Genomic DNA, 25,466 nt, shown 5'->3' with positions numbered 1-25,466 from the left:
GGGTTATCGTCAGGCAAATAAGGACACTCGTTTCGCCAGTGTCCAATTTCTCCGCACTGGTGACAGGGAAATTTCTTCATAGCCTCTTCTCTGCTCATTTTGGGCCGGGGCTTACCTCCTCCCCCACCCCCAGGACCTTGGTTCTGAGTGTTTTTGACCATATTACTCAACTGTTTTTCCTGCTGTTCTGCGAGCTTCACTTGAGCCCACATAACCTTCTCTTTGAGGGCCTTTTTCTTTTCTGCCATCTCGTCCTCGCAGTACTTCGCGTACCGCAGGACCTCGTCTACCTTTTTGGTATGCCAACAGATTTTATTATCCTTTATCCACTGACAAATTTCGGGTCTTAAACCGTTTACAAACCTGTAAATGAAATGCGTCATCTCCTTCATCTCGATGTTATCTATACCACTGTATGTTTTAAACACCTGCAACAGCCTTTCATAATAGGAGTGCACTGTCTCGTCTCTTTCCTGCGTTGTTCTATCTATCCTGGTCCAATCAGTTTCCTTTGCGGGCACCTTATTTTTCAAATGCTGAATTACTTGTTCGTATTTTTTCATCACTTCAATCGACGGCTCCCCTGTGTTAGAGTCCCTCGGGTACTCCTCACTAGGCCAGGCTATGGCTATTTTACACTCGGTCCATAGATCTACCGGGACCACAATATCGAAAAATCCATCCAGGTCTTTCCACAGGCATTTTTGCACCTTTACGAACCTTTCCACCTGCCGGTACCAGTCAACTGGTTTTTCGCGCAATTTCAGGAAATCGTTAGTAAAGGACACAATATCCTGTCTGGACCATGGAACGTGCACATACCTCCCACCTGGTACTTCGCGCATGGGGCATAACTGTTCGGGCTTGTCTACTTCTCTCAGAGTGAACTCAGGGGCCGTTTGTCTGGATCGAGCCTCATCTTTCTTTCGTGCCCACCTGCTTTTCCATTTTTCCACGTCTCCCCATTTTTGCAAAATTGCTAGCAGCTCTTTAATCTGCAACTTTTTCCCTGACACATTCAAGTTCTCTATATCTTTGTCTGAGAATTCAGCTCTGTAAGGTTTTTGCAAGGGCTTGGATCTTGAAATATCTACCCCCATACTAGCTGCAGTGTCTGTCAGCTTTTCGCAACTCTTCTTCAGAGTAGGTATTTAATCTGTCCAATCCCACATTTCCTGCCATTAATTCCTCTATTTCTACCCTCAGTTTGTAGAGGTCTAAAGGTTTCGTTTGAGGAGTCTGTTTTTCTAATTCACGACTCCAATTTTCAATTTCTTCCGGAGTTACCAGAGAGACACTCCTAGTACCTGTCGTTGATTCTAATTTAATTTCTTTCGCATTAAAAGGATTTTGCCTCTTCTGCACTCCCTTCCTGGTCTGTTTGTTTGGCAGGTCCAAGAATACAACCTCGGACTCGCACTCACTGGACTGATCGTCTATCAGTAGGGGTTCCTGCCTTGGTGGGGCCATGATTGGGTTAATAACTGGAGGGTTTGGACTTCCCTGATTATTCCCATACAACGGAACCACTGGTCCGATTGTTACCGGAATAGTCAAAGCCTCAGGACTGTTATTTAACTGGGATATTTTCTGAATTATTTCTGTTCTCTGTCTAGCTAGGGCCTCTTGCTCCCTTTCATCTAGTACTCTTCCTAATGTCCGGTCAGGTATCATCTGTGCGGTCAGGTGAGGGGTAAGACTCGGGGCAGTAGGATGCGTTTCACTTGGTCCTCCCCCATAATTTGGTTTTGGGAACAAAGTTCCTGTGCCAAATGACCTGCGCTCTTCCCCATAGGGAGGCTGTAAAAAGGGCATTCCTGAACTTAATGGTTTCTCTTCGTTTTCATAAAGAGGTCCGGGGAAAAAGGCTCTTTCACGGGAATATTTTTCCTCCGGGCTCACGGGCACTCTAGGATATATCTCTCGTACCTCCGCGGGTCCGGGATTCTCAAAATAGGGCAGTACCTGACCACCTCCCCCCCTACTTAGGGATCTGTCCTCTTCCTTAATAGATGGACGCTGGGGATTCCCTCCTGTACTGGAAAGTCGGGCTCCCTCATTATAAGGGGGCGGACTTCTCGTAAAGATGTCATCTAATAATTCATCGTCTGACTCCCCAAGAGCTCCCCAATGCTTACACTTTTCTGTCTTTTTCTCTTCCCCCGAAGGGGTACATGCTGGCATCATGGGAAACAGACCCTCAACAATCATGCTCTGTCTCCACTGTTTCATCTTTTTATCCCTGGTCTCTTGTTTCAGCCTTGGGTACCACTTGGTCAGACCTTTGTCCATTCGGGGTTTCTCCCTTTCGAAAGCCTCAATCTCCCATTCCTCTAATGCCTCATACTGCGTTAGTCTCGGTCTGGGATGCAATTCATTCATTCGAGTCCTCAAATTAAATAAAATCCTACCATTGAAAGTACCGTCTAACGGAAAAGCCAATATTCCGTCATCTTTTGTGTACTTTACCCAATTTTCCAACCACACACAGGTATTGTACCCTCGATCAAACATCATGAATGAGGCGGGAGTATTGGGTGGTGGGACAATAACGCCCTCTCTGGACTTAATCGGTTTGTCCGTTTTGAAGTAATTCTTTACCTTATTTACAAGAGACATTTTTCTCTTAGTTCCGTACATAATATCGTATCTATTGGCTTTCCACTGATCCCTTTCAAACCCTTGGCTTCTTGGATCGGGTCTAGTCTCTGGACAATACGAGTGCCACATACGATTTCTACGCTTAACTTTGTTTACAAAGTTACCTCCAATCAGAACGCGTCTTGCAATTCCGCGCGACCAATGGGTGCACGCGTTCAAAATAGTTTCGACCAATGGGTGCGCGGCCCCTTCGTGAGACAGTTCTCACTCTTCGGCGCTCACCCCTCCTTTACAATTCCAGCCCCGCTACCCGCCCGCTGTTTCTACCAATCCCAGCGCGGCACGGAGTGACGTCAGAGACGCTTCGCGGCTGACTCCCTCCCTTCACAAGGTAACGGAAACTTTCTTTCTTTCTAAAGTGCTTAGTGCTCGGTTATTTTACAACGAATACACATTCGCCACAGTGCTCAAGTGTCTAGACAGAGAAAGAGTTATTTTACTGCAAGTAAACTACTTCCATTTACTTTTCACACGCTGCGGGTAAATCTCTTCCGCCTACCCTTCACTCTAGCATCGGTGAACCTGTTATTCCCCTAAACTCATCCACTTCTCCGGGATATATCCGAGTCTAAGGTTTCCCAGCGGACTCCTCTGCTTTCACCCAAGCTCCGATGAACCTGCTACTCTTCCGATGTGACCCTTACTAGGTTACGCCACTATGGGAATTTTGCCAATGAACCTCGTTACTAACATTTATTCACACATGTATTAAAAAAAAACCCTAGTTAGTGCTTCCCGGTTGTACCTAACCTGCACCTAACTTTCCTTGAGCCTGCGACCTCAAGGCAAATGGATTCTATTCACCACTTTGCCATTCAATTCCCCGGGGAGTTCGGACAACACTGAACGAGACGGTTTACAAATGCATGGATTAATACATATAACAATATAAGAACAAGAATAACAATGATAAAACAATTCATGAATTTCAAAGCAGCGTATTCTCAAGAGAATGATCAGGTCCCTCGGAACGGCCGCTCTTGTAGCAGCATTAATATACTAGCAGCTACCGACTTAACTAGACTAACTAATCCTACCTAACCTTTAACTAGTCCCTAACCATACCTCTGCTACCAGAAAAACTGATAGAGCGCGCGAGGTCACCCAACCAATAATTTCGCCGCTTCCGGCTTCAGGCCCATATATTTCAATTCACCATATACATTGACCGGGTGACTTCACGGGCTGCTACCAATTTGTGTGAATTCCCTACTGTAATTACTCAGTATACCCGACTTACCATCCACCGACACGGGTACCTATGACCACAATGGATCAGGGAGCTAGCTGTAAAGGAAAGGCAGCAAGATGCAACTCAAAATGACATTCAATACCTTTGTAAATGACCACGGACAACTGGAAGTTTTAAAGTCTTTATCTAAAGTTCGTTCTCAGTAAGCATTAGATTTACAAGGATAAGACAATCGATAATCAAGATAATGAAAAGTACATAACTATAGAGAAATAAAGTCAGGGTAATCATGGAAATGCTAATATGGGATACAACAGGAAACGCTATGCATTTAGGGCAAAAGTTCTTTAGACAGTTTAAGTAAGGACGTTCTAGACCATATCAGAAAATGACAAACTGCAATGCAAAATATGATTTCTAACAGATAGGGTAACATGGGAACACGTTATGAAAATATGCAAATGACTTTATGATTCAATAGTTTGCGGCAAAGAATGGAAAAATCAACATGTGCAAAGGTGTGTCTTTATTGAAGCAAAAGACAGAAAAATAGAAAGGTGCAAGTTCAAAGAATTTAGAGCAATATTTACCTAGACTGGTGTGAAAACCAAACCCTGGCCACGGGTCAGTTAAGGACAGGAAACCCTCAATGAAGGATACCCCTCAATGGACAGCAGGTGCAGAATGGACACCCAGGAAAGGACCGGAAACCCTCAGATTAGAAATCAGGATGGGACCTCAGGACAGGACAGGAAACCCTCAGGACAGGACCGCTCAGGACAGGACCTCACCCGCAGTTTGGAAGCAACGCCTGCGCTCCACCCTCTCTGCAGCTATCGATCAAGACCCCGATTGGGTCAGCGAACTCCCAGCAAAGTGCTTCGCCAGCACTTTAAGGTTCAGTAGGACCTTAGTCTATGGTCAATTTCGGACAGAGTACTCCGCAGTGCTCTGTATCTTCAGTCACCTATTGAGTGCGATGGGTCAGTGACAGGTCAGCTAAACCAGACAAGTCGGACAATTTCCCTAGGTGAACCCAGGGTAGATATACAGTTTGGGGACGGTGTACCACCCCCCAATGTTGCAAAGTGTCAGAATCCCTCAATTTGGATTGGTCCTAAGATAGGATTTGGGTAACACACCAATCAGAACAGACTATTTGGAGGCCTTATTTACATCTCTGGGCACCGCCTAGCAAGATTGGGGTTCCCATGAGAAAATTGCGCAGAATACAGTGAAAGAAATACATTTAGCAACATAATGGAACAATATCGTGATGCTGCGGGGCGAAGGTACAGCTTCCCAGGGTGGCTTCTGGTATCAACCTTCTTTGGCAGCAATTCAATGCCATGATGGCTCCTGGCGAGTCTGCGCACAAGTACCCTCCAAGATGGTCTCCCCAGCCCAGCACCCCTCTGAGTCGAGGATACATAAAAAGTAAGCGAAAACAAATTAATGCATAGAAATAACGATATGAAAACACATCATTGGGTTTGTACTTTCAACTTATCACTAAAATTTATACTTATGCAGTCTAAATGTTAGCTACATATACACGGGCACAAGAGCAATGGCACGAGCAGTACCACGTTATTGCCAAAGCTATGTATTACGCATGCGCAACTATTTCCCTCCAAACCTGCAAACACGTCAGGACACGTGAGTGTGACTGACGCATGCGCAGGAGCTATTTCAAAGCAGCGGCCATTTTTAGGACTCAAATTAATCGTATTAGAAATACACATAGGCAAGCTTCATTGATTTCGTTTCAAACATGAAATAAACGTTAGTAAGACGTACAATTTATTACTTGGTTATACATGGACGAGGTTCATGACAAAAGCAAGTCGCAAATGCGAAGCTTTGCTTCATCAATAGCATTGCATAGACAGTGCACTGTCAAGTGCTGCATTGGACAGCAAGGTAGGACAGTGAAGACGTAGGAGGGGGTACTCAGAAGCTTAGCAGAATGAAAGGTTTTCAGATCCAGCCCATTTAGAGTTTTACAAGTATGAAGTATGTCAGTGGTGGATTTTCCCATTCAGTTGCTGTGGAGGGCAAAGCTGGCCAGATGTACAGTTTTCTCCTACTGCAGTGGAATTGTGATAAGTCTCTCATTAGAAGCACTGCCAAGATTGGATATTCTAGCAATAACAATAATAATGATACTGTGATTTTGTAAAGAGCATAGCCACTCCTTGCGGAGGGGTTACCCAGTCTAAGGTAAAAGATCAATATAAGCCAAAAAGCCAGGTCTTTAACTTCTTTCTGAATAGGAGTTCAGATGGGGCTTGCCAAAATTCCACAGGCAGGGTATTCCACGCTTCAGAAGCAAAGACACCAAAGGAAATCACTCCTGCTCTGTGCCTTTTTAATTCAGGGATGATTATCCACTTAGTTTCAGCTGATCTCAAGCTTCTTTTGGGCACATAGGGTTTCGAAATCACCTGAAGGTGGTGAGGACCTTAGTAGGAAAGAGCCTTTAAACAATAACAGAGTGCTTTAAAAAGTACTATATGCCTTATTGAAAGCAAGTGTAGTTTTTGACGGACTTCGGGTGAGCGCTCCGCTCACAGCTCCGAGAACCCGCGGTTCGCATCTCCAATACTCTTCATAAACGGCGGATTTTGAAACCGGAATGCGGTGGGCACATCTCCATGCTGTTTTTATCGCCTGAGGAGGATGTCGTTTCAGGCTCCTTTCAGCCGCATTAACTTTCCACAGCCGACTGCTGGTTGCGGCCGCCATTTTGATTTTTTGCCGTGCATGATGTGTTGTGCAACGCTGGATGCTGGAATCCCTCTGCCTGCTCCTCAATTATGCTCTCTGTGTAAGTCCTCCTCCGTTTTCCCCATCTTCAAGCTGTGCATGAGCTTTGCTCTTTCTGCAATGTTTTTCTGGTTGCTGATGCACCTATGACTTTCCTAGACGGCCATTTTGTTTCTCCTCACACAACTGCCTTGAATATGCTGCTTGCTCTCGCTGGAGCTGATATTTAGCTGTGCTACCCTCTCCACTTAGCTGCAATAGCGTTTTTGGTCTCCTGTTGGCAGTTTTTTTTTCTTTTTCTGCTTTTCGTTCAGCATTTTACTCTCCTTTACAGAAGACTGCTGTTATTTTTCATTGTTTTGGCACGTCATTCACGCTTTCTGCATTGTAGCTCTTTGGTCAGCAGGATACCTCCTATCTGCTTTTACAGAGCTCTAAGCTAATGTGTTTGTGCCATTATTACACTCCTCATTGACGCACAGAAGTATTTCTTCCCGCTTGCATCATATGGGCAGAATCAAGGGCCGTGCCGCTTCTACCACTTCTCAGCATACCTTTGTTAAAAATTCCAAGCTATTTTCCGCTCTCGCCCGGTTGGAAACCTCACATTTGCCTGTCTCTCAAGACTCAGAGATGGAGCCATCAGTGTCACTCCAGGGGAAAGTTAACTCTAAGAGGTTGAAGAAAGATCCTCCGTCTCCACCCAAGTCGCTGCCGTTAGTCTCTGTGGAACTCCTGTTAGAGGAAATACGGGCTCTTTGTCCCTTCATGGAGGAAACAAATTCCAAGCCTCGATTCCTTACAGACAAATGGTTAAATATGGACGCCAGAGTCGCTTCAGTGGAGCAAAGCGTTGCATCATTCCAAGAAACATCTTCCAAAGTCTCTCATCTGCACACGCAGGTTTCTTCCCTTTAGTGACAGGTGGAGGAACTTGAAAATCGAAATAGGCGTAATAACTTACGTATTTACGGCCTGGTGGAAGGTTGCGAGGGGACTGACCCCATTGCTTTCTTCAACTCCTTCTTGCTTTATTGGACTCAAAATTTACCACTTCTTTTTCTGATTTTTTCACTGAGTTTTTTTAGATTAATGCTACTCCCTCCTTACCCAAGCATACTATCTGGGACGCTTTTAAAGCTTCCGCAAGGGACTTCATAATTGGATATATTTCAGCCAAACGAAAGAATTCCCGGAAGCATATGGGTGACTTCCTTCAGCGGATCAAGAGATTGGAGCACACTTATTACACATCACACTCTCAAGACAGCTTGACAGCCCTTGTTGATGCTAAAATGCAATTTAACAAAAAATCTACGGAAGACGCATCCCTTTATTTACTAAAGTCAAGTGCCAAATTTTATGGGGGTAGAAATAAAGCTGGGAAGATCTTAGCTAATTACTTGAAAGTTAAGCATGACAGATTGAATATTGAAGCCATTTATGATGACAATGCAACTCTTAAACACAATGATTGTGATATTTTACCTGAATTCTCCCTTTTTTACAATCGTCTCTACACATCCGATACCCATCCTTCCCCACAATCCCTATCTCACTTTTTTTCCAGTATTCGCATACCCCAACATTTCCCCTGGATCTCTCCTCCCTAGAATCAGACATATCCCAACAAAAACTGCTTATTGCACTCCAACATCTTAAAAAAGATAAGGCCCCTGGGCCGGATGGCTTCACAGTTGAGTTTCATTTACACTTTTCAAACCTTCTCATGCCCAAAATACACTCTCTCTTAAGTACTTTTCTCACTTTGGGTAAATTATCTGGCTCCTTCTCCGATGCTCACATTTGCCTCATTCCTAAAGAGGGCAAGGATGCTCAGTTTTGCCAAAACTACAGACCCATTTCTTTAGTTAATATCGATTACAAGATTTTTGCCAAGTCATTTGCTGCGAGACTGGATCTTCTGCTACCTGACTTGTTGGATGCGGAACAATCTGGTTTTGTCAAGGGATGCTTTATTACTGATAACACCAGGCTCCTATTTAATGTTCTATCTAAATCTTCGCACCTACAACACTCTCTTGCAGCAATTGCTTTAGATGCCGAGAAGGCTTTTGATAGAGTCGAATGGACGTATTTATTTGAAACCCTCAATTGGTTCGGCTTTGGCCCTAAATTTATTTCTTTAGTCTCCCTCCTTTATTCCAATCCGCGTGCAGCAGTCTGCGCTAACGGTTTGGTTTCCCCCTTTTTTGACCTAGGTAGAGGTGTCCGCCAGGGTTGTCCTCTGTCCCCGTTCCTTTTCAATCTTGCTTTGGAACCCTTCCTTTCTAAACTCCGTCAACACCCTAATATCCATGGTTTTCAGACTTCACAATCTCATATTAAATTGGCTGCCTATGCTGATGACATTTTACTTTTTTTATCTAATCCCTCTGAATCCATACCTGCCTTCTTAAATTTAGTTCAGGAATACTCTCTAGTCTCCGGTTATAAACTCAATAATGATAAATGTGAAATTCTGCCATTGACGAATTTTACTTTTAAACCTCATTTTAGTGCTTTCAACTTCACTTGGAGCTCTTCACATATTAAGTATCTTGGATTACATGTCACCTCCTCAATATCGAATACAGTATCTCTATGTCTGAACAAGTGTATCCAGAAAATTTCAGACCTAACGTCAAGATGGCACCCTCTTTACCTGTCCTGGTGGGGTCGCTTGGACACCATCAAGATGATGTTGTCCCCTATTATTCTCTACACAATCTCCAATATTCCAGTGCCCATCCCATCGAAATCTTTTAAGAAAATAAATTCAATATTATCCTCTTTCCTCTGGAATGGGAAGAAGTCTCAGATGTCTCTCCGTAGACTAATTAGACCCAAAACAGAAGGAGGGGTTAACTTTCCAGATTTCTCGGCTTACCAGAAGGCTTTTCGTTTGCGACAAGCTTCTTTCTGGTTGAGGAATCCTGATGATCCTTCCCCTCTTTGGGTCACAGTTGAACGCCTTTCACTTTCACCATTTTCCTTTGCTGAATATTTATCCTTCTCCCGAAAACCGTCCTCCATATCCTCTCCTTTGCACAAATTCACTACCAAATTGAATCTCTCCTCCAAACCTCCTCCTATTAGTACAGTGTCCGATTTTCTTGCTTCCACCATTTGGCATAATTTACATATCTTAGTCAATAACAAACCTTTTTACTGGAAATATTGGAGGCAGAAAGGGCTGATCTGGGTTTCCCAATTGTTCTCTTATTCCATTTTTGTACCCTTTTCAGCGCTCGCCAATCCTATGATTTACCTCTCTCCTTTGCCTGTAAGTATCTCTTACTCAAAGAAGCAGTTATGTTCACTTTTACTCAACTCTCGCAATCTTGCACACTTCCCACACTCCCGACACCTATGTCACTACTTCATTCCTTCCTACCTACGCACCACTCCAAAAGCTTCTGCCATTTACAAACACCTTCTTACTACTGGCCCTACTAGACTTAAGCCCAAGGTAGAAGAACAATGGGAATCTGACTTTGCCATTTCTTGGTCAACGTTGTTATGGACTAAGATTTGGACCAAGATTTGCAAATCATCACGTGCAGCAACTTTGACACAGTCCCTGTTTTTTATTTACAATAGGCTCCTTCTCTCGCCATCTGATCTTCACAAAAGATTTCCCGACACTCCAGACTTATGCTGGTCTTGCTCCTCGCCCAACGCTACTCTATTTCACTTACTCTTTACCTGTCCAACTGTTCACGCTTTTTGGATTCAAGTCTGGTCCCAAATTAACAAAATGTTTCACAGTCATATTTTTTTTTCATATTCCCACATTTTTCTAGGCAGTCTCTCTTCTTGTTGGGATGAAACCTCCTTCATTGTTCGTATTATTGATTTGTTGCTGGCTGTTGCGTTTCAGCAGATTACTGCTAATTGGAAAGACTCTTCAAATCGACCAGGTGCCGAAGAGAGGAGTTGATACAGTTGAAGGAAAATTATATCCTTTACTGGTTTTCACCTGTGTGGTTTTTGTATAGTTTTTTTCACACTTTATTCACTTATAAGCAGTAGCATGTATTTAGAACAGAGACCCTGACGAAAGCCTGGGGAATCTTCCCATTGGGGCTGAAACATGTTGGTCTCCTCGCAGCTATTTGTGTGGACTGCGTTGATGATGTTATACTGTTCTTGTTTTTAAAGGGGAAGGGGCTAACGTTCATTAAAACTGGTTTGTGTTAAGTTCCCTATCCTTTTTTAAATCACCACTCTTTTTGCTTTTGCACTGCACTTCCCATCGTATCAACATCATGTGGTAGTACCGAGTGATTGTGGGTCGCTACCCCGAACTGGCTGTCTGGGTATGCCGGTCTCAATGATCAAGAGACACGATACCCGATAAGGACTACCAAATGAGAATATTGATCCATGCAAGACTTTTGATGGGAATCCTTAACTAGGGGTGACTCACGTTTACTGGCGCTTCACTTTTGGTGGTATGGTTTGTTGGATTTGCTGTGTTTGTCCTCATGTACTATTGACATGATTACAAAAGCATAGAATCACACTGTGATTTCTAATTAGACCCCTAAGTTTGTTGTTTATTAGCTTATTCCTGTGGGGGATAATACTTAGGCTTGGTCTCTAAACATCCCTCTAGCCCTACAATACTGTGTGTTTTTTTTCGTTTTAAGAGCAGCGTGCAGCTGCGGGCTTCAAGACTGATCACACTAGAAGTGATCACCTCCATTCTAGTAACAAGAATTGGTTTGCATACCGACATCTATCTTTAGTTTCCGTTCGCCTTTTGTCCTGCCTATTGATTGGCCATAATGGCCGAACGCCATGGTCTAGCCTATGATGACTCACTGTACCACTCTATCTTAGATAACATGCCGAGCATCTTAGAAACACTTCCTACACCTACAGTTGACACCACTGATGACTGGACTAAAGTCCTAACATTGAAAAAGTCACACTCTCGGACTCAGACTCATGGGATTATCATGGCTGAGTACATGAGAGCTAGTTGCGCACCTCCCGGGCTTATAGTTACCAATGCTCCACGACTTTTCCTTAATGACAAACCATTCCTGAAGGATTGGTCGATGATTGCCTGGCGCTGCACCCGTGACTGGCTAATACTCATTATTAGTACAGCCAAACGGGTAGCAGACGCAATCTTAGTCGAAATACAAGTTCTGGAGGGTAAAATCAAGGCTACTGTCACTGCTAATTTTAAAAAACACAAAGAAGAATCAGATAAAAACAACAAAGAATTTGCTGACTCTATACTTCAGACCAAGTTAGAGAAATTCAAGAGAGATTTGGCTAAGTTTAACTTAGAAACTGTCTATCCCTACACCAGTGATAATTACAAAGCCCCAGACTTTAACAAACGAGGGAGAATGTATGGATCCAACTACTCAGGATCTAGCTCCGATACAGGTAGTGACCCAGATACTAACAACCAGTCAGCTAATGTCGGAGGTAATCGAGGTAGAGGAGGTAGATCTCAAAACTATAGGGGTCAATATAACATGCCAGCTCAATCGTGGTGGCCACCGGGACCGTGGGGATACCCAGGCTATTTCCCGCCACCGATGGCTCAGTTTCCCGGGTTTCAAAACTTTAATAGTCAGCCTTTTTTAGCGCGTGGCCCCAGACGGTCACGGGGCAAAAGAAGACCGACACAAGGACAACCTCAGGTCCAATGGGAGGATACTACAGGCCCCCATGCAGGAACACGGAGCCACACGAGAAGGGGTGCCCAGGAACAATAAGTATATCTGAAAAGAGTTTGGTAGTTAACTTTAGTCAAATAACTTTATCAGACCTTGAAGAAGGTGTGCTCAACAAGGGCCTCGGTTTCGTGACAACAGATGAGGGGGATCCATTCGTCCTTCAAATTGAACTAGCTCAATTTTTTCGCAAACTAAGGCTCCATCATTTCTTCAAAGATAAGAATACTGAGGAATCAGTGCACGACAGAGACATTAATACAGGTTTGAGGATTAAATCCACTTTCTCACCTCCAACACATGCCATACCACCTCACATACTAGCATTTGAACTGGCTGTTAAAAATGATATAGACCAGATACAATACGGCTCGAGGTCTCGCTATAATAACCTGACCATCGTGGAGAGACAGACTCTTAAAACTTTGACCCAGGATGGGACCATAATTGTGAAGCCCGCTGATAAAGGGGGCTCCATTGTTGTCCAAAACGTAGAAACATACAGGACTGAGTGCCTCCGTCAGCTGAGCAACAGTAACGCATATCGACTTTTGACCATTGATCCTACTCCCAGATTGTCGAGTGAGATCAAAGTCCTGGTAGAAGAGGCCCTAGGAGAGGGTTGGATCACCCCCTTAGAGGCACAATTCCTACAGGCCAGGCATCCTACCATGCCCTATTTTTATACCCTACCAAAGGTGCACAAACCCCAGAGACCACCACTGGGCAGGCCCATAATATCTGGCCTGGGCTCACTTTTGGAACCTCTCTCTGCGTTTGCGGATTTTTTCCTCAAACCTTTGGTGCAAACTATGCCTACGTTCCTCAAGGACACCACTGATGTCCTGAGAGTAATTCCTGACATAGCTTTTGTTCGAGAGACTGACTATCTAGTCTCTCTCGATGTAGAGTCCTTGTACACGTCCATCCCCCAGGATGCGACTTTGGATACCATCAGATCCATCCTGGGGGAATCGGAACTGGACTCCATCACTCCGGTACCCTTCATCATGGCCCTGGCTACTATAGCCATGAAAGAAAAAATTTTCATGTATGAGGACCAGATATACCATCAAATCTCTGGGACGAGCATGGGCAGCATTTTTGCCCCTTCCCTAGCGAACCTTTATGTTCATGATTTTGAACATACCATAGTATTGCATCCTACCAATCCGTTTTTTTCATCTATAATTTGGTGGAAAAGATACATTGATGACATCCTTATGGTTTGGAGAGGGACTAGCGAATCGGCCCACAGGTTCGACCAATGGCTCAATAGTCAGAATAATTACCTCCGTTTCACCATGGAAATGAGCAAAGACAGGCTTTCCTTCCTAGATCTCTCCATCTACAGTACCGAGAGTGGCCTAGAGAGTGAACTATATCGAAAGCCCATGGCAAGGAACTCCCTCCTCTTGTACGAAAGCCAACACCCTAAGTCTCTGAGGGATAACCTGCCCTTTGGACAGTTTCTTCGAGTCCGTCGGAACTGTTCTACCCCGGAAACTTTTAAACGCCACGCAGGAGATCTATCTAAGCAGCTGACTGCAAGACACTACCCCAAAAAACTAGTCCAGCGCTCTTATAAACGAGCAGCGAATAACCATCGGGCTGCACTACTGGAACCTTGCACAGAGAAACCACCACTGGATCGCTTGACACTAGTGAGTACCTTTAACTCTAAGTCCAATTATGTTCAGAAGGTGATTAAAAAACATTGGAGAATTCTGAACAGTGGCAAAGAGAAAATTGCTTTTCCGCTCTTCGCCTTTAAACGCTCCAGAAATCTTAGGGACCAGTTGGTACATACTCGCCCTAAAGCTACACCCAGGAGAGAGTTAGGCACTCTATGGGACCTACCTCCTGTGGTGGGTCACCATCCATGCGGAGCCTACAATGTTTGCCCTCTGACTACCAAAATTACAAGCGTGGACATTGGTACCGATCGGCCTTGGGAATTGCGGCAGTTTTCCAACTGCAACAGTACAAACCTAATCTACCTCATTACCTGTACGTGTAACGAACGATACGTGGGGATGACCACGCGGAAGGTGCGCGTGAGGATGCAAGAGCACAGAAGCACCTTTCGGTGCAAAAAAGATATTTCGAAGCTCACCAAGCACTTCATAACACACAATCATGCGGAAACAGATTTCAAGTGGCATGTCCTGGAAAAACCGTTCATTCCATCACATGTGAGTGATGTGTCTAGATTTTTGTTCTTACGTGAACAGAAGTGGGTTTATAAATTGGGCACAGACAGACGAGGATTGAACGATGATATACCGTGGTTCAATCTGTCGTGAATATACATTTAGGTATACGTGAGTGATCTGCATAGTGTTGGTCAGATCAATGCTGATGACTTAGACCCCTGGTAGAAGGTTTATAGCAATGTTAGATTAAATGCTACCTTGCCTTATGTGTGCCCTTTACTCCTTCAATGCTTCATCTACACTATATAATCTAATAAATGTGGACTCCCATGGGGTTTAACTGTTGACTGTAGTTATATTGTCGGTCCCCTATGGTTTGTACTCATCAACAGTGAATAGCGGTTTATAATTACACTTTTCACTTTCCCTCTAACTATTTACTGTGATTATGGCGCTGAACTTGGTGTGGGACATGGTTTTCAGGCTCTGAGAGAGTTTGCATGCCAAGTTGATTGTAGCGACTTTTGCTCACATACCGGTGAATCACGATCAGTAATCATGGTCTGCTACAAGAGATACATAGTTCCTCAAATATATACAAATTCATTACTCACCCAGGGTGTCCGGGGAGTGGACCTCACCTCTTCCTGGACCTGGCTCAGGATATGTGAGACCCCGCTCTACAATAACAAAAACCGGCTCCGTAAATACAAAAGGCAGAGTGATCAAGCAATGATCTACTCTGGCACTATAAACATTACGAAGTCATAAAGTCTTCTGTGCATGGAGTACACTAACATCTATCAAAACATTACCATTACAACCAACTATCCAAACTTCTGTGGGCCACAAAACTCAAAAGCCATTGGTGTGGTAGTCATTAAGCTAAAAAGTCAAATGATGACAGCCTTGACACAAGAAAGTTAAGAGAGGTGGAGATATAGGTCCTACCTGTCCGTCGTTGTCTCAGGATGTGAGACTGAGTCAGGGGGAGGCACCGAACCTCCTTCGTTCTCTCTATTTCATTAGTCTGGTCAGATGGATTAAGCCAATCGGTGCCTGTAGGGGAGGGGCCGGGCCGAGAGGCTGAGTACAATCTTATTGCCCAATGGCATATTATTCAGCATCCACTAGTGTAAGATGTAGATTAGAGACCGGGAGGGAACCGGGTCAGTGTCACCGACTGCCTTCGGTGTTTGTGAGAATTGCGCGCGTAATCTCGCGAGACTTGCGCGTCGGAACTACAGGATGACGTCACGCGTCAGTCTACTGTAGTTTATTCGTGCCGTTTCCGCCATCAATAGCGTAGATTTCTACTATAGATTTCTGCGTCATCTGGTAGTTCTTTCACTGCTCGCAGCGCTCGTTTCCTGCTATTGATGGCGGAAACGGCACGAATAAACTACAGTAGACTGACGCGTGACGTCATCCTGTAGTTCCGACGCGCAAGTCTCGCGAGATTACGCGCGCAATTCTCACAAACACCGAAGGCAGTCGGTGACACTGACCCGGTTCCCTCCCGGTCTCTAATCTACATCTTACACTAGTGGATGCTGAATAATATGCCATTGGGCAATAAGATTGTACTCAGCCTCTTGGCCCGGCCCCTCCCCTACAGGCACCGATTGGCTTAATCCATCTGACCAGACTAATGAAATAGAGAGAACGAAGGAGGTTCGGTGCCTCCCCCTGACTCAGTCTCACATCCTGAGACAACGACGGACAGGTAGGACCTATATCTCCACCTCTCTTAACTTTCTTGTGTCAAGGCTGTCATCATTTGACTTTTTAGCTTAATGACTACCACACCAATGGCTTTTGAGTTTTGTGGCCCACAGAAGTTTGGATAGTTGGTTGTAATGGTAATGTTTTGATAGATGTTAGTGTACTCCATGCACAGAAGACTTTATGACTTCGTAATGTTTATAGTGCCAGAGTAGATCATTGCTTGATCACTCTGCCTTTTGTATTTACGGAGCCGGTTTTTGTTATTGTAGAGCGGGGTCTCACATATCCTGAGCCAGGTCCAGGAAGAGGTGAGGTCCACTCCCCGGACACCCTGGGTGAGTAATGAATTTGTATATATTTGAGGAACTATGTATCTCTTGTAGCAGACCATGATTACTGATCGTGATTCACCGGTATGTTTGTCCCCAACATACAGTACTAAGTCGACCAGGTGCCGAAGAGAGGAGTTGATACAGTTGAAGGAAAATTATATCCTTTACTGGTTTTCACCTGTGTGGTTTTTGTATAGTTTTTTTCACACTTTATTCACTTATAAGCAGTAGCATGTATTTAGAACAGAGACCCTGACGAAAGCCTGGGGAATCTTCCCATTGGGGCTGAAACATGTTGGTCTCCTTGCAGCTATTTGTGTGGACTGCGTTGATGATTTTATACTGTTCTTGTTTTTAAAGGGGAAGGGGCTAACGTTCATTAAAACTGGTTTGTGTTAAGTTCCCTATCCTTTTTTAAATCACCACTCTTTTTGCTTTTGCACTGCACTTCCCATCGTATCAACATCATGTGGTAGTACCGAGTGATTGTGGGTCGCTACCCCGAACTGGCTGTCTGGGTATGCCGGTCTCAATGATCAAGAGACAAGATACCCGATAAGGACTACCAAATGAGAATATTGATCCATGCAAGACTTTTGATGGGAATCCTTAACTAGGGGTGACTCACGTTTACTGGCGCTTCACTTTTGGTGGTATGGTTTGTTGGATTTGCTGTGTTTGTCCTCATGTACTATTGACATGATTACAAAAGCATAGAATCACACTGTGATTTCTAATTAGACCCCTAAGTTTGTTGTTTATTAGCTTATTCCTGCGGGGGATAATACTTAGGCTTGGTCTCTAAACATCCCTCTAGCCCTACAATACTGTGTGGTTTTTTCGTTAGTCCAAATGTGACCCCATGGGCAGGGTGTGGTGTATGTGAAAGGTAGGACATGTACTGTTGTGTCACAGGTCCTGAAAGTGAAATACTGCAAATTTCATTCTTCACTATTGAAAGGCTATCTGTCCCATAGGCTAGCATGGGAGTTGCTTTGTAACATCTTACAAGTATAATTTACCAATGGGACAAGTTAGAGGGATACAGTTTAGGCTCTCTGAACTCAGAGTTTAATAGCAAATATTTTAGTGAAGATTGTTTTTAAATTGTGTGTTTGAACATTTCACTTTTAGACAGTAGGGATTTTCTTTTTTAATAATGCTGTGTGCATCTGCTGTTTGTGTATTGACTGTCTGGTTTTGACAGGGGCTGGGGATGTGCAGTCATTGTAGACAGCCACTAAGGGGGGTTGCTGTGTGTCCTATCTTTTCTGGGTGACTCATAGTTGGGATGAATAGACCTTGGCTGCATTTAAAGTGGTGGGAGGTGTTTCACTCGCAGCGGAATCAACAGAACTGGTTTGACCTGGGCTCAGAGACCCTTGCCACAAAGAGAACAAAGATAAAATGGGTTTTGGACCTTGAACCCAAGAGAATTAGATCACTTCTGGACTCAAGAGGAACCTCTGCCAAGGAGTCAAGCGGGAGACCTGTAAGGAGGAGTACTGCCTCTTTTCTGTGTGTGCTTTGTTGGGTAGTCCTGCAGAAGAATCTCCAAGGGCTTTTGTGTATTGGCCTCCTGTTCCAAAGTCTCAGGGATCAAAAGACTTCACATGCAACCCATTGACCAGCACCTGGACTCCTCTGTGGACTCCTGTATTCAAAAGGACGCCAATTACAATTCCTAGGCCCTGGGAATTGTGTGGTTGGTGCTGCAAAGCAAAAACAACAACTCTAACAGCGTCAGTACCACTGCGACCTGCACCGTGGGCAGGGGCACCGCTTGTGAAGGGCACAACATACTGCCCGCTTGCACCACAGCTCCGACACCCTTCGATGCCTGCAGTTAACATTCTTCCCAACACCAGCGCTTGCACTGATGCCATCACCGCCAGCATCAGTATCCTGTTATCCCGTAACTAATAACAGATGAGGGTGACTTCACAAACTCTTTGGCTTCACATCGCTTCACTAGAACTGACGCTTCACCGCAGATGCCGGCTAACTTCCCCTGTCCTGGACTCGACGCCTCACCTCCTCACAGACATGTTTCCTCACCTCCCCCGTTGCAACCAGAGATCTGGCCCTCACCTCAGCACCGACGCCACACCTCCACAAAGCCATACATCATCCATAAACTTAATTTCCAAGGTTTGGGCGTCCGTGCGACTCCATGCCCAAATATCACCAGTGCCTCGATAACAGTTTTCTGGGAGGCTTCTGGTAGGAGATTAATGACTTTTTTCAGAGATCGCACTATGCCAAAGCACTTTTCTCTAAAGGTGGTGGTCTGAGCATTGAAAGATAGTTTAGCATCAAACCAAATGCCTAGGTTTGTAACCTTTGCCTTAGATAAGGCTAGAGGATCCAGGTCACCTGGCCACCAGGCATTGGACCAGATGTTGATGTGCTTGCTTAGGACCACTAACTCCATCTTCCCAGCATTAAGTTTCAGACAGTTTGAGTCCATCCATAGCGTTATTTCTGATAGGCATTCACGGAGGGAGGAGGACACGATGTTGCTATGAAAGGGTGATGACATGTTGTGTGTCATAGGTGTATGAGATGATAGAAAACCTGCGTCACGCAATAGCCTCCGCCAAAGGACGGGCATTCACATTGAAAAGATTTGGACTGAGTGAAGAGCCCTGCGGAACTTCCTGCTAAAGGGGGTGCATCATGGACTTAAAAGGTTTCTGAGAGACCTGGAAGGTGCGTCCTGACAGGAAAGAGGACAGCCAATTTAATGCATTGCAGCTGATTCCTCAATTTTAACGCCTCTTCAGCAGAATATTTTGTGACACCGTATTAAAGGTGGCACTAAGGTCCAACATCAAAATGGCCGATGTGTCCCCCTCATCCATAATCCTACGAGCTGATTCAGAAAGCTGCAACATTTCAGATTCTGTGCTATGTAAGGGCCAGAAACCAGATTTGGTCCCGTGCATGAGGTTATTATCTTCCAGATAACTGGACAACTGCTTATTACAGTGCTTCTCAGTAATTTTTGAAAATGGGGGTAGCAATGATATGGGCTTGTAGTTTTCATGTTTGGAGGGGTCGAGTAGTGGTTTTTGGAGACGGGGTACCACCATAGTGTGCTTTCATTGCTGGGAAACACATCCGGAGGTCAGAGACAAACTTTATCAATTGACATAGGACCGGATGGATAGCTTCACATCCATGATCCAGGATAGCGGGGGATATGGGATTAGCCGAGGACCCCGATTCAACAGTGGAGCATAGAGACGTGAGTTACTCAGTCAGTCAAACAAAACTTTATTGATTTGTTAAAATCTTAAAAGTACACTTCCCACATTCCGTGATAAGAGAAAGAACAGCAACAAAACATGACAATATTCAGCAAGTGAAAGAACAGCAGCATAACATGAGTTACTCAATTTGGATAGGACTGAAGCGATTAAGCTTAACACTTTTTTTTTCAAAACTCTTTTTATTAAGTCAACAGATATATTAATTGCAGACATTGCAAAATAGTTATAGCATACTACTATCCAATAAATTGAATATTGAGCAGGTGATTAGTACATACTTGCTGTGAAACAAAAAGTTGAACCATTCGGCCCGATAACCACAGCCCTAAACATCTCAAAACACTGTGTCATATACTACAAAACAATATGCCGGTCATGTCTCTCCAGCCCTTCCACCCTCATCATATCCGACTGTACATTCAGACTGCCTTGGCTGCCACATTATACATTTTAAATTTCTGCAGGGTATGGCGGAGGTGGTTCCAACACAAGGCCTCTATAGTCTGCCCAGCATTTCCATATTTTAAAGTGCTTCTGAAGGTACCCTCAAGCTTTAAAAATGGGTTGTTCCTGCCCCATACACCAGTCAAGACCCGCCCTCTAGGCAGTCAATTTGGGTGGAAACAGATCCTTCCACACCTTTGCAATATCCCTCTTGGCCAAGGTAAGACCCAAGAACAGTAGATGTCTTGTATAGATGTTGCCCCAATTTCATCCGTAATATGTAGGAGAACAAGCCTAGGCGATTGCGGTATAACCTAGCCGAGCACTTCAGAGAGACATAGAAGAACCCCCCTCCAAAACCGACCCAGTGAATCACAACTCCAAACAGTAGGCAATAGTGTACCCTCCTCGCCATCACATCTTAGGCACCTGGGGGAGTTGATCAGTCCCGCCCTCTAAAGCCGGTATCTAGTGAAATAGGTGCGGTGTAAATACCTGAATCGAATAAGCCTCAGACGGGAGGCAATCGCTGCATATCTCGGGGGCTCCAGGACCTCTCGCCAGTCGTCACTGTCAAGGGAGCAGAAGTTTGTCTGCTATTTCTCTTGAAGGGGGTCCAATGTTGTAGAGAGATTTGTCACTAGCGTCTGGTAGATCTTTGCGGTTTTATGAACCCCCAACTCCCCCATAAATACTTTAGAGTCAATAGGGTTGAATTTGAGAAGGGAGTCAAGGTGGGCAATATATGGGGATAAGGCATGTCACAGCTGCAGATATTTGTAAAATTGAGTGTGTGGCATGTCGTATTCCTGTCGGAGGTCATGAAATGATTTCAACGTGATACCATGCATAACGTCTCCCAGGGTATAAATACTCCTAGCATTCCACTGCTTAAATCCTACCAGCGTGGTCACCTGAGGCCAATCTGCCAGAGAGGGGTCTTTTTCGTCAATCGTCACAACCACCTCACCCGACGGAGCGAGTTGGTCCACACACCAAAGACAACTCGAGTGGCAGGCGGTAGCCTGCATTGCCCCCGCTGCGTGTATAGCAGCCGGTGCAGCAACATGTCCCTCAGCAGCCATTTCTCTACCCGATATGCCGTATCATTGCTAATACCGTACCACCAGTCATATAAGACTAAAAGGTGGAAGGCTGCATGGTATGATTGGATATCGGGGGTCGCAATACCCCTGCAATAGGTCAATTTAAAGCATGTCTTAAGGGACACCCTAGCTGCTTGATCGTGCCACAAAAAGCCAGTCTAGACTTCAGCTGACGAAACCAGGAGGGCGCTATCTGAAAAGGGTAGTTCTGCAATTGGTATAGGAGACAAGGAATAGAGACCATTTTTAAAATGGCCTATCTACCCAGTATAGAGAGGGGCATAGGCGACGACAACTCCATCTCAGCCTGAGTGCGTTTCCAGATGGGGGCAATGTTCTTTTCCCATGAAATTGATTGGGTATCCAAGATGTACACCCCAAGGTACTTTAAGCCAGTGGTAGCCAACATCACCTCCGTCGTCCAGGTACCCATATCCGGGCCCCCACGTATCGACCACAGTACAGATTTCTTAGCATTCATATACAAGCCAGTATGCTGGCCGAATATCTGCATTATGCACACGCTGATGCGGATGCGTAAGAAAAAAAAAACATCATCAGCGTAGAGGGCGATCCGGTCAGAGTACCCCCCGGGCCATTCAAAGCCCTTAACCTGGGCATTGATACTAACCCATACAGCCAACCGTTCCATAGCTAAGGTAAATAAATATGGAGAGAGGGAGCAACCTTGACGGGTGCTGCATGCTTTAGGGATAGGAGCAGAGACTGCACCAGGTATTCTGACAGAGGCCGAAAGGTCAGTAAATAGGAGTTTAATATACAACAGGAGTCGGGCCAAAGTTTAAATGTTGCAAGAGAGCAAACCGATAAGTCCATCCCAGCGAGTCAAATTACCTGTTGATATCTGCCAAAAGAAGAGCAGACGGGCCCTCTGGATGATCAATGCCCACAATCGAATTATGCACCCGTCTGATGTTGTGGCAGGTAGCCCGCTGGGGCATAAAGCCAGCCTGGTCCGGGTGAACCAGTTCTGGTATGTACTGGAGAATACGGCTGGTCAATGCGTTGACCAGTAGTTTGGCCTCAATATTTAACAATGAGATACAGCGATACGTGTAGCATTTGTCTGGGGGCCGTGCCGGATTGGGGAAGACCTCAATCTCAGCATGCCGCCAATCTGGAGGAAGCTTCCCATCGTCATGGGCCGCATGGAGGGCTCCAAAATAATGAGGCAGGTATTGTGTCTGAAATAATTTAAGAAATTCACCAGGGAAACCATTTGAGCCTGGTGCCTTCCCTGATCGTAGGTCAACCAGTGCTGCACTCAACTCATCCGCCTTCAGCGGGTCATCCAGGTCCCCCCTCACAGCACCTGAAATAGCCTTGGGAGGCAGGTCATCGAGGTATTGCTGAATCAAGGCTTCTGTGCGGGCATCTCTGGGTGCATAGAGTTCCGCGTAATATGTCGCAAAACTAGCAGCAATTTGCATAGGGTCAGTAAGGGTCAGGCCTTCCCCATCTAAAATCCCCGGTATGCTCACTGGGTGGAGAACGCGCAGGCACAAGCGGTGCAAAAGAGAGCTAGATTTGATCAAGTCTACTGCGGGATGCCAGCCAGACCTGTCTGGCCTCGTCATGCAGTGTGTCAGCATAGGTTTGTTGAAGCAAAAGCAGCTGGGGGCAGGTGGGTCCACCGTGATCGCCTCTACATGTCTTGTCTAATTGCACAATCTGGGCCTCAGTTTGGAGCAGGGCCTCCCTATGTTTCTTCCACTGAACGGTACAGTATGCAATGTCCACCCCCCTGATGGTGGGTTCCATAGCTTCCCAGAGCATAGCCGGGGAGTCCAAAGTGACTGAGTTTTCACTGAAATATGTTTTGAGAGCCTGCTGTAGGTGGGACGTGTATTGCAGGTCGTGGAGATGCCACGGAGACAAGCGCCATCAAAAGGGAGGGTGTGCCACCTCTAAGCACAGTGTTAAAGCAACTGGAGAGTAATCCGACAGACCCCTGGGTAGGATATCAGTTGCAGCAATTTGGGAATAATAGGAATGCGGTATGAATATGTAGTCAATCCTGGAGAAAGAGTCATGGACTGCCGAATAATATGAGTAGCCATGTGTGCCCGGGTGCAGGTGTCTCCATGTGTCCAACCACCCCATGTCCCTCACTAGTGAATGCAGGTATACCTAGGTATCTCGAGTGCCCTACATGACCTCCATCTGTCCTGTGCCACATTTACCATGTCATTCCAGTCTCCCCCTACAATGGAGAGGCCTGTAGGAACCTATACCAGTAACATCGTCAATCGTTCCACAAACGAGTCTAAGAGGGGGGGTGCATATACACTGCCCAGGAAAATGGCCTCTCCGTGTAATGTCCCTAATACGAAAATATATCTACCCTGTGGATCGGTCCACGTTTTAGAGTGAATATAGGTGTCTCGGCGGTGAATGAGGATGGCCGCCCCTCTGGAGCCCCGAGTAAACCCTGCATGATAGACTTGTATATAGACAGAGTGAGTGAGGCACAATGCCTTAGTGCCCAGAAGACGGGTCTCCTGTAGCAGGAGAACATCGGCAGAGGCACGCTTAGCCTGTAGTAAGACTGCACCCCATTTGATCTTATTCAGTGCCCCCGTACATTCCAACTAACCACCTGGAGCCTACCTGCCGGCTCTATTACAGGGCAGGGCATCTCATGAAATGGGAGGATTTCTGGCTGTCAGAGGGCGTACAGACCACATTAAGGCACAAACAGGACACAGTGTAAACAACAATAATTAACAAACCAAACCACTCCCCCTCCCTCCAATACCACATAACAGCTGAAGCATCAGTTGCGGTAGATGTCGCACCACTGTCACAACGGGGGCAGGGCCCAACGACATACCAGGAAGTCTCAAAAACACTGTCCCCAAACATAAATAACGTTCTCAGATACTGAGAAAAGAGTTATGGGGGTAGACTTCACGTTAGCCCGCAACGCGGCAGATGTCATCCACGCTGCAACCATTTCAATGAAAGTTCTCCAGCCGCCATTCATGTTGGTGACAGGTCCCGCCATTCCTCTGCTAGTCTTGATTCTGAGACGCTCCGGGATTTGGAGCAGCGTCACGATTGTGATTGGCGAAGTGGTTTTGCCTTAGGCTTGACCGTCTGCTGCGTGGTCTCTCCGGACGAGACTTCAAATCAAATTGTGGCGGAGTATGAGGTATGTGGCTCTGTTTCTCATCTGTCCAGGTGAAGGTCTCCTCCGGAGTATCGAAAAAAGAGTACTTAAGGTCCCACACCTGGCTTTAGCAGCTGTTAAAAGCTGGCGTTGTTATTGCACCAGGTGTATATAGTCCGGGAAGATAAGGATATGGTGAGACTCGAAGTAGAGTTTGCCGGCCAACCGTGGCCTGCCCAAGGACAGCATCACAGTAATGAAAGTTAAAGAGTTGCGCAATGATGGGCCGCGGCCTGTCCTCCTGAGATGGTTTTTGCATTAGGGTCCCATGTGCACGTTCAATAATGAAGCACTGTGAAAATGCCATCTGGGGATCCAGCTCACGATCCAACCCACGAGTGTTAAACCTGGCGCCATTGACATGGGTCTCCCTTCTATTCCTCGCGTTTGTCTCCTCTGTGTTTGCTGGTGTTAGATGCTCTGGGCGCTGTGCCACTGCCATTCAGTGCCACAGCACGAATGCTCCCTATTGTAAATTGACTGCATGAATTGGTATTTCCATAATTGGCTCATTTGGTTTCCCTGTTAGTCCCTAGTATAGTGCACCGTGCGTGCCCAGGGCTGGTAGATCGAATGCTGCTGGTGAGCCTGCAGCGCTGACTGCGCCACCCAATGAAGCAGCTTTTAAAGTGGACAGACGAATTTAGTATGCCTGAGTTCAGAATATTAAAGTACATCTTTTAGTGAGGATTATTTTTATATTCTGTGTTTGAAAATACCACTTTTAGAAAGTAGGTATTTTCTTGCCTAAGCCTTCCAGTGTGCTCTGCTGTTATGTGTATTGGCTGTCTGGTTTTGGAGGGACAGGGCAGGCTGAGCCCGACCTGGATTGAATAGAGAGATCTGCAGTTGGAGTATGGGGAGGGGTGACCCTTTGATCTCAGCAGGCTGTGCCTGGCAAGGTGACT

At 45.5% G+C, this 25,466-nt stretch overlaps 1 long non-coding RNA gene across 1 annotated transcript in view; it reads left to right on the top strand.

Moving 5' to 3' along the window:
* Positions 1-25,466, top strand: part of LOC144767605 (uncharacterized) — a 157,397-nt gene that overhangs the window by 63,180 nt on the left and 68,751 nt on the right. The window lies entirely within an intron of this gene.

The sequence above is a fragment of the Lissotriton helveticus genome, chromosome 7 (assembly GCF_964261635.1).
Source record: "Lissotriton helveticus chromosome 7, aLisHel1.1, whole genome shotgun sequence".
NCBI lineage: Eukaryota > Metazoa > Chordata > Amphibia > Caudata > Salamandridae > Lissotriton > Lissotriton helveticus.
Note: the sequence above shows the minus strand (reverse complement) of the source record. Positions and strands in the feature narration are given on the sequence as shown.